Source organism: Sapajus apella, unplaced genomic scaffold, assembly GCF_009761245.1.
Source record: "Sapajus apella isolate SASKATOON/1434 unplaced genomic scaffold, GSC_monkey_1.0 scaffold51, whole genome shotgun sequence".
NCBI lineage: Eukaryota > Metazoa > Chordata > Mammalia > Primates > Cebidae > Sapajus > Sapajus apella.
In genome coordinates, this window is record NW_022436991.1 from 6,156,158 (window position 1) to 6,165,575 (window position 9,418).

Below are 9,418 nucleotides of genomic sequence, written 5' to 3' on the forward strand. Positions count from 1 at the left end.
ATTGCATTTTAGGTTTTGGGGTACATGTGAAGAACATGCAAGATTGCCTTCTTGTTCTCTCTCTTTCCCTCTCATCTGCTCCAGGGGAAGCCAAATGTCACACCATGAAGACATTAAGACAGCCCTGTGAGGAGCCCATGTGGTAACAGACTGAGGCCTATTGCCAACATCCAGCAAGAAACTAAGGCTTTTTCCTAATAACCATGTGAGGGAGATATCTTGGAAGGTGATCCTCCTGCCCAGTAAAGCCTTCAAATGACTATAGCTCTAACCAACATCTCATCTACCACCTCATGGGAAATCCTGAGCCAGAGCTACCAAGCGAAGCAATTCCTGAATTTCTGATTCTCAGAAACTGTGAGGTAATAAATGTTTCCACTTTTAAGTCACTAAATTTTCAAATAATTTGTTACACAGCAGTAGATCATTATTACACACAGTTAACTTGTCTTTTCCAGTAACTAATGCCAAACAAGATATTACTCCAAAATTTAGTGGTAAAAACAACCAATTTTATTCTCTTCACAAATCTACCATTTGGGCAGGGTTTTCTGAGGACAGCTCATTTCTGTCCCATTCTGCTCCATAGTATCTGAAGCCCCTGCTGAAAGACTAAAAAACCAGGGGTCAAAATTTCCTTTTTTTTGGGGGGGGACGGAGTTTCTCTCTTGTTACCCAGGCTGGAGTGCAATGGCGCGATCTCGGCTCACCGCAACCTCCGCCTCCCGGGTTCAGGCAATTCTCCTGCCTCAGCCTCCTGAGTAGCTGGGATTACAGGCACGTGCCACCATGCCCAGCTAATGTTTTGTATTTTTAGTAGAGACGGGGTTTCACCATGTTGACCAGGAGGGTCTCGATCTGTTTACTTCGTGATCCACCCGCCTCAGCCTCCCAAAGTGCTGGGATTACAGGCGTGAGCCACCGCGCCCGGCCCTTAACTGGACATTTTATTATCAACAGAGTAGGTGCAGTTTGGGTTAATCCCATGAGTACAAGTTCATTTTTAGGGAACCGTTAGAGGGTGGAGGAAAGGCTTTCTTTTGGTCCTTATAATAGCAGAGCAGAAAGAGAAAGAACTTGAGCCCTTGATGGCATTGATGAGCTGCCAAGCCCGCCGTGAGACGTCTTACTAATAAAAATGCCCGATGGTGCCGGCGTGGTGGCTCACACCTGTCATCCTAGCACTTTGGGAGGCCAAGGTGGGTGGATCACAAGATCAGGAGTTCAAGATCATCCTGGCCAACATAGTGAAACCCCGTCTCTACTAAATATACAAAAATCAGCCGGGTGTAGTGGTGTGCATTTGTAGTCCCAGCTACTCCAGAGGCTGAGGCAGGGGAATTGCTTGAACCTGGGAAGTGGAGGCTGCGGTGAGCTGAGATCATGCCGCTGCACTCCAGCTTGAGTGACAGAGCGAGACACCATCTGAAAAAAAAAATACTCTATGGTTTAAGCTGAGTATTCTCTTAATTGCAAATGAAAAAATTCCTAATACGAGCTTCTTAGATTTATTTTTTAAATAGTTATTTATTTAATTTTGGGACGGAGTCTTGCTCTTGTTGCCCAGGCTGTAGCACAGTGACACTATCTTGCTCACTGCAACATCCACCCCCCAGGTTCAAGTGATTCTTCTGCCTCAGCCTCAGGAGTAGCTGGGACTACGGGCAGCTGCCACCACACCCGGCTATTTTTTGTATTTTTAGTAGAGAGGGGGTTTCACCATATTGGCCAGGCTGGTCTCGAACTCCAGACCTCATGATCCCCCCGACTCGGTCCCCCAAAGTGCTGGGATTATTGGCATGAGCCACTGCACCCAGCCCTCTTAGAAGAATTTATACACATTATTTTAATCAATTAATTTTTTTTTTTTTTTGCAATCACTGGACACTTTTTCTTAACAGGGAAGAAGAAACAAACTTCTTACTCAGAATCTATGCCACAGAACTTAGTACTTTGTTAGGGATTCTTTTGGGAGAAGATATCCCAGTGGGACCAAGGCTTAGCAATCTACAGCAAATGTTTTATGCTTTATTTATCTTTTTAAAATTTTTTTTGAGACAGGGTCACGCTCTTTTGCCCAGACTAAAGTGCAGTGACATGATCTTGGCTCACTGTAGCTTCCACCTCCTGGGTGCAAACGATTCTCCTGCCTCAGCCTCCCGAGTAGCTGAGGTGAACTACAGGCACACACTACCATGCCCAGATAATTTTTGTATTTTTAGTAGAGACAGAGTTTCACCATGTCAGCCAGGCTGGTCTGGAACTGTTGATCTCAAGTGATCTGCCTGCCTCAGCCTCCCAAAGTGCTGGGATTACAGGTGTGAGCCACCCCCACCCCGTTCTGAAAGCTTTATTCTTTTTTTTTTTTTTTCCTTTTTTTTTTTTTGAGATAGAGTTTTGCTTTTGTTGCCCAGACTGGAGTGCAATGACATGATCTTGGCTCACTGCAATCTCTGTCTTCCAGGTTCAAGTGATTCTCCTGCCTCAGCCTCCCAAGTGTCTGGGATTACAGGCATATGCCACCATGCCTGGATAACTTTGTAATTTTAGTAGAGACTGCGTTTCACTATGTTGGACAGGCTGGTCTTGAACTCCTGACCTCAGGTGATCCACCTGCCTCGGCCTTGGTCTCCTAAAGTGCTGGGATTACAGGCATGAGCCATTGCATCTTTTTTTTATTTTCCAAGACAGAGTCTTGCTCGGTAGCCCAGGCTGGAGTGCAGTGGCAAGATTTTGGCTCACTGTAGCTTCCACCTCCTGGCTTCAAGCGATTCTCCTTCCTCAGCTTCCTGAGTAGCTGGGAATCACCACGCCTGGCTTATTTTTGTATTTTTAGTAGAGACTGGGTTTCACCATGTTGGTCAAGTTGGTTTCGAACTCCTGACCTCAGGTGATCCTCTCGCCTCAGCCCCCCAAAATGCTGAGATTACAGGCATGAGCCACTGTGCCTGGCCCCAGAGTGAAACCTTGTCTAAAAAAAAAATTTGTAAAAATGTGGATGGTTCTAAACACACAGGAGAGAGAGAGAGAGACTGAACAACAATGACATCTGTTAGTTTCGTCGCCTACTGCTGTTGCCTGCCATTTTCTGCTGCCTGTACTGGAAAGCAGAAAGCCAGGACCCAGAGAAGGAACAGGAAGCCTCAGAGAGAGGCTGAAAGAGGGAAAGTTGGTGTAAGGGTCATTGCCGAGTTTAAAATGAGGAAACTGAGGCTGGTATAAGAAAATTAAATGCCAATTTATTCAGCTCCTGGGCGAGGTTCTCTGGTCCGGGGAAAGGGGGCCAGAGAAGCCGTGCTGACTTCCTGGGTGGGGGGGTACGGCTGGGAGGAACGAGCAACAGCTGGGTGCTCTGATTGGGTCCAGGGGAGCGGGATTGGGATGGGGCGGGCCGCTATTGGTTGGCGGGTTGTTGGGCGGGTTTTTCGGTGTGAGATCCGCCAGGGTGGCATTAGCCGGAGACTTCCGAGGGAGCCATGTGGCAGAGCTAGGTGCCGAGCGCAGAGCCAGGTGCCGAGCGCAGAGCCAGGTGCCGAGCGCAGAGTCAGGTGCCGAGCGCAGAGCCAGGTGCCGAGTGCAGAGGTGGGTGTGTCCGGCCTCCTGGCGAGGCAACCGGCCTTACAGGTGGTCAGCCACCATGCTGGGTTCCCTCTAGTCCTCAGCTCCCATCTCCTTCTGAACTCACCTGCATCTCACCCAGTGTCTTTCCAGCAAATTCCCATGATCTCTTAGGTAAATCAGACTGGCTTATCATTGCTGGCAGATACAAGAGCTGTGGTCTTTACAGCAACATCTTATCAATCAGCAGGTACCAGGACTTAAAGGTAAGTAAGGGAATGTGTTGGAAGAGGAAGAAAACATTTTGCCAAAGGCTTTGTTTAGGTAAATCAGCCAAAAGAAAGAAAGTAAAAAAAAAAAAGCAGCCAGGTGCAATGGCTCACGCCTGTAATCCCAGCACTTTGGGAGGCCAGGGCGGGTGGATCACCTGAGGTCACTAGTTGGAGACCAGCCTGACCAATATGGTGAAACACTGTCTCTACTAAAATTACAAAAAAAATTAGCCAGGTGTGGTGGCGTGCACCTGTAGTCCCAGCTACTCGGGAGGCTGAGGCAGGTGAATTGCTTGAACCCAGGAGGCCGAGGTTGCAGTGAGCCCAGGTTGTGTCATGGCGCTCCAGCCCGGGCAACAGAGCAAGACTCTGTCTCAAAAAAAAAAAAGCCAACAAATTAGTAGCAAACTTCAGTTATCCCTGAAGATTCAGAGAAGTAAAAACATCAGCTAATTCTTTCTGTCACCAGGCTGGAGTGCAGTGGTACAATCTCGCTCACTGCAACCTCCGCCTCCCGGGTTCAAGCAATTCACCTGCCTCAGCCTCCCGAGTAGCTGGGACTACAGGCACACGTCAACCACGCCCAGCTAATTTTTGTATTTTTTAGTAGAGATGGGGGTTTCACCATGCTGGCCAAGATGGTCTCGATCTCTTGACCTCGTGATCTGCCCACCTCGGCCTCCCAAAGTGCTGGGATTACGGGCGTGAGCCACCACACCTGGCTCCTAATTCTTTTTTTTTTTTTTAAAGATGGGGTTTCACCATATTGGTCAGGCTGGTCTCGAACTCCTGACCTCAGGTGATCCGCCACCTCAGCCTCCCAAAGTGCTGGGATTACAGGCATGAGCCACTGCACCTGGCCTAATTCTTTTTACTATAAATGAACTAAAATGATGTGTATACATCTGTTGGTACATGTGACATAATTTAAAAAATATATATTTGGTCTCTGTCCTTGGTTCCTGGCACACAGCTCCTAAAACCCTTGTAATTTCCCAAGTGATGGAGTGATAAGAGCATCTTTTGTTATGTTTAGTCTTTTTTCAGTGTTTTTCTTGTGTGTGTGTGTGTGTGTGTGTGTGTGTGTGTGTGTGTGTGTGAGAGACAGAGTCTCACTCTGTCACCCAGGCTGGAGTGCAGTGGCTTACGGCCACCTTTGCCTCCTGGGTTCAAGCGATTCTCCTGCCTTAGCTTCCTGAGTAGCTGGGATCACAGGCGCCCACCACCACGCCCACCTAATTTGGGTATTATTAGTAGGGGCAGGATTTCACCACGTTGGCCAGGCTGATCTTGAACACCTGACCTCGTGATCCACCCCAAAGTGCTGACATTACAGGCATGAGCCATGCCCAGCTGAGGGTTGGAATTTTTAGCCCCACCCCTGATCCCTGGAGAGGGGAGACAGGCTGGAAGATGAGTTTAATCACCAATGGCCAGTGAATTTAGCCAATTGTGCCTATATAACGGAACCTCCATAAAATCTCTAAACAGTTTGAAGAGCTCCTGGATTAGTGAACACGTGGAGGGGGGCGCCTGGAGAGGCCATGAAAGGTCCACGCGCCTTCCCCATACCTTGGCCTATGCCTCTCTTCCTCCCGCTGTTCATTTGTACCCTTCTTAACAAACCAGTAATTGTAATTCAAGTGTTTCCCTGAGTTCTGTGAGATTTTAAAGCAAAGTATCAGACCTGAAGAGAGGGTCATGGGAACCCCCAATCTGTAGCCGCATCAGTCAGAAGCACTGGAGGCCTAGGCATCCAAAGGGAGGGGCAGTCTTGTGGGACAGAGTCTTTTATCTGTGAAGTTTGACTCTACTCCAGGTAGGTAGTGTTGGAATTGAATTGAATCCTAGGACACCCGGCTGGTGTCAGGAGAATTGAAAGACCGGTTGGTGATATGGTTTGGAGCTATGTCCCCACCCAAATCTCACATCAAATTGCAATTCCCAGTGTTGGGGGTGGGGCTTGGTGGGAGGTGAATGGACCATGGAGGCCGAGGTGGAGGTGGAGGCAGATTTCCCCCTTTGGTGCTATTCTCATGATAGAATTCTCAGGAGATTTTTTTCTTTTTTTCTTTAGTTGGAGTCTCTCTCTGTTGCCCAGGCTGCAGGGCAGTGGTGCAATCTAGGCTCACTGCAACCCCGGCCTCCCAGGTTCAAGCAAGTCTTATGCCTCAGCCTCCTGAGTAGCTGGGATGACAGGCATACTAATTTTTGTATTTTTAGTAGAGATAGGGTTTCACCATGTTGGCCAGGCTAGTCTTGAACTCCTGCCTTCAGGCAATCCTCCCACCTCAGCCTCCCAAAGTGCTGGGATTACAGGTGTGAGCCAGTGTGTGGCAGCTCCCCATTCTCTGCCTCCTCCTCCTACTCTGGCCATGTGAGACATCTCATTCCCCACTTGCCTTCTACCATGACTGTAAGTTTCCTGAGGCTTCCCCAGCCATGGTTCTTGTAGAACTTGCAGCATCCTGAGACAATGAAACCTTTTTTCTTTGTAAATTACCCAGGTATTTCTTTATAGCAAGGTGAGAATAGACTAATACAGTTGATGTGAGGAAAAAACCCACACATGTATTTGGCGTCAGAAGTGTGAGAGGAACTGATTGTTTCCTTTGGTGTGTGCAGTGCCCTCTCCTTTGGTACATTTTGCAACCCACAATTTTTTTTTTTTTTTTTGAGACGGAGTCTTACTCTGTTGCTCAGGCTGGAGTGCAGTGGTGCAATCTCGGCTCACTGCAACCTCTGCCTCCCGGGTTCAAGTGATTCTCCTGCCTCAGCCTCCCGAGTAGCTTAGACCACAGGCATGTGCCACCGCACTAGGCTAATTATTTGTATTTTTAGTAAAGATAGGGTTTCACTGAGTTAGCCAGGCTGGTCTTGATTTCCTGACCTCATGATCTGCCCACCTCGGCCTCCCAAAGTGCTGTGATTACAGGTGTGAGCCACTGCACCTGGCAACAATCCCACAATTATGTCTTAAATAGCCACAGCAACGGCATTAACATTTATTTAGAAGTCTACTGTTTGCAAAGCATTTCTATTGTAGACAATGTGTGGAATGACAGTAGGTGGGTGTGGGAGGAAGGGAAAAAGATTCAGGGTGCCCAGGGTCCCTGTTTGTATCAGGACAGCCTGCATTAAAGCTAAAGATGGGGCCAGGAGTTTTTTTGTTTGTTTGTTTTGAGACGGAGTCTTGCTCTGTCACCCAGGCTGGAGTACAGAGACATGATATAGGCTCACTGCAACCTCCACCTCATGGGTTCAAGTGATTCTCCTGCCTCACCCTCCCAAGTAGCTGGGATTACAGGTGCCCGCCACCACACCCATCTAATTTTTATATTTGTAGTAGAGACAGGGTTTCGCCAAGTTGGCCAGGTTAGTCTCGAACTCCTGACCTGAAGTGATCCATCCGCCTTGGCCTCCCAAAGTGCTGGAATTACAGGTGGGAGCCACTGCGCCCGGCCCATTAATATAATTAAAAAAATATGGAACGCTTTATGAATTTGCATGTCATCCTTGTGCAGGGGCCATGCTAATCTTCTCTGAATTGTTCCAATTTTAGCATATGTGCGGCCAAAATGAGCACTCATTAATATAATTTCCTAAAAATATATGAGTGACCATGGCCCGTGACAAAGCCCTCAGGAGGTCTTGAGAACATGTGCCTAGATCTCCTTTTCTGAGAGGTTTGCTCTGACTCCTGACTGTCTCTCCTGCAGGAGACTGGCTCATTCTTCTGCTCCTGGAAAAATAACTGAGGCCTTCCTGGCTCAGGATGCAGATCCAAACCAGGGCCAAGGTCAGGTGCCAGGTGAGGCCAGCAGGAAGTGCTGGGTCTTCTCTCTAGGGTCACTGCACAGTCACCACTCGCTTCCATCCCATTCCATCTTCCATATGTGCAACAACTTGGTTCCATTCATCCGTGCCCAGATTGGCAGGCTGGGAGTGCGGGCTGGGAGGTGGCCTCCAGTAGGGAAGGGAAGAAGAAGGATTTGTCTCTCAGTAGAAATAGCCATCATTTCCTGACACTTCCTCTGTGCCACAGACTTGAAGATCATTGTGGTCATGTTTTTTGTTTTTTTCTGAGACGGAGTTTCACTCTTGTTACCCAGGCTGGAGTGCAGTGGCGCGATCTCGGCTCACCGCAACCTCCGCCTCCTGGGTTCAGGCAATTCTCCTGCCTCAGCCTCCTGAGTAGCTGGGATTACAGGCACGTGCCACCTTGCCCAGCTAATTTTCTGTAGTTTTAGTAGAGACGGGGTTTCACCATGTTGACCAGGATGGTCTCGATCTCTTGACCTCGTGATCCACCCGCCTCGGCCTCCCAAAGTGCTGGGATTACAGGCTTGAGCCACCGCACCCGGCCTGAAGATCATTTTTAACATTTAGTATGTATTAGTAATATGTCGATGGAGTGAAAAAAGGGGTAATTAGTAAAAATTCCCCTGACCTTTTCCTGAGATGTATGGTGCATTTAGAAACACACATACATATATATTCTTTTTTTTTTTTTTCACCATGTTGGTCAGGCTGGTCTTGAACTCCAGGCCTCAGGTGATCCGCCCACCTTGGCCTCCAAAGTGCTTGATTACAGGCATGAGCCACCATGCCCAGCCAATACATATATATTCTTATGTTTTTTGTCTGTTTGTTTTTAGATGGAGTCTTGCTCTTGTCACTCAGGTTGGAGTGCAATGGCGCAATTTCAGCTCACTGCAACCTCCACCTCCTGGGTTCAAGTGGATTACAGGTGCCCACCACCATGCCTGGCTAACTTTTGTATTTTTAAGGTATAGATAGGGTTTCACCATGTTGGCCAGGCTGGTCTCGAACTCTTGACCTCAGGTGATCCACCTGCCTCAGCCTCCCAAAGTGCTTGGATTACAGGCGTGAGCCACTGCACCTGACCAGCATGGAGCCTTGCTCTGTTGTCAGGCTGGAGTGCAGTGGCACGATCCCAGCTCATTGTAACCTCTGCTTCCTGGGTTTAAGCAATTCTCCTGCCTCAGCCTCCCTAATGGCTGGGACTACAGGCTCGTACTACCACACCTGACTAATTTATTTTTATTTTTAGTAGAGACAGGGTTTCACCATGTTGGCCAGGATGGTCTTGATCTCTTGACCTCGTGATCCTCCCGCCTTGGCCTCCCAAAGTGCTGGGATTACAGGCGTGAGCCACCGTGCCTGGCTCTTTTTTTTTTTTTTTTTAAACCCAAATGGTGGCTTTTTCTGATGTACATCTTCATCCTATTTTTGTTGCTTTGTTCTTTGAGATGGTGTCTCACTCTGTCACCTGTGCTGGAGGGCAGTGTCATGAGCATGACTTACTATAACCTTGAACTTCTGGGCTCAAGCAATCCTCTTGCCTTAGCCTCCTTAGTAGCCAGGACTACAGATGTGTGTTACCACACCTGGATAATTTTTATTTTTGTAGAGATGGGGATCTTGCTATGTTGCCCAGGCTGGTCTTAAACTCCTGGACTCAAGTGAGTCCTGCCTCAGCCTCCCAAAATGTTGGGGTTATAGGCATGAACCACCACACCCAGCCTCCACCTTGCTTTTTCACTTAATAATATACATTCTATAAA

General features: G+C 48.1%; 1 non-coding gene across 1 annotated transcript; it reads right to left on the bottom strand.

The window, feature by feature from the left end:
• Positions 1-7,309: 7,309 nt before the first annotated feature.
• On the bottom strand, positions 7,310-7,416 carry LOC116526755. The gene has a single exon (XR_004258258.1). It is a non-coding gene; the product is annotated as a U6 spliceosomal RNA (small nuclear RNA).
• Positions 7,417-9,418: the final 2,002 nt, after the last annotated feature.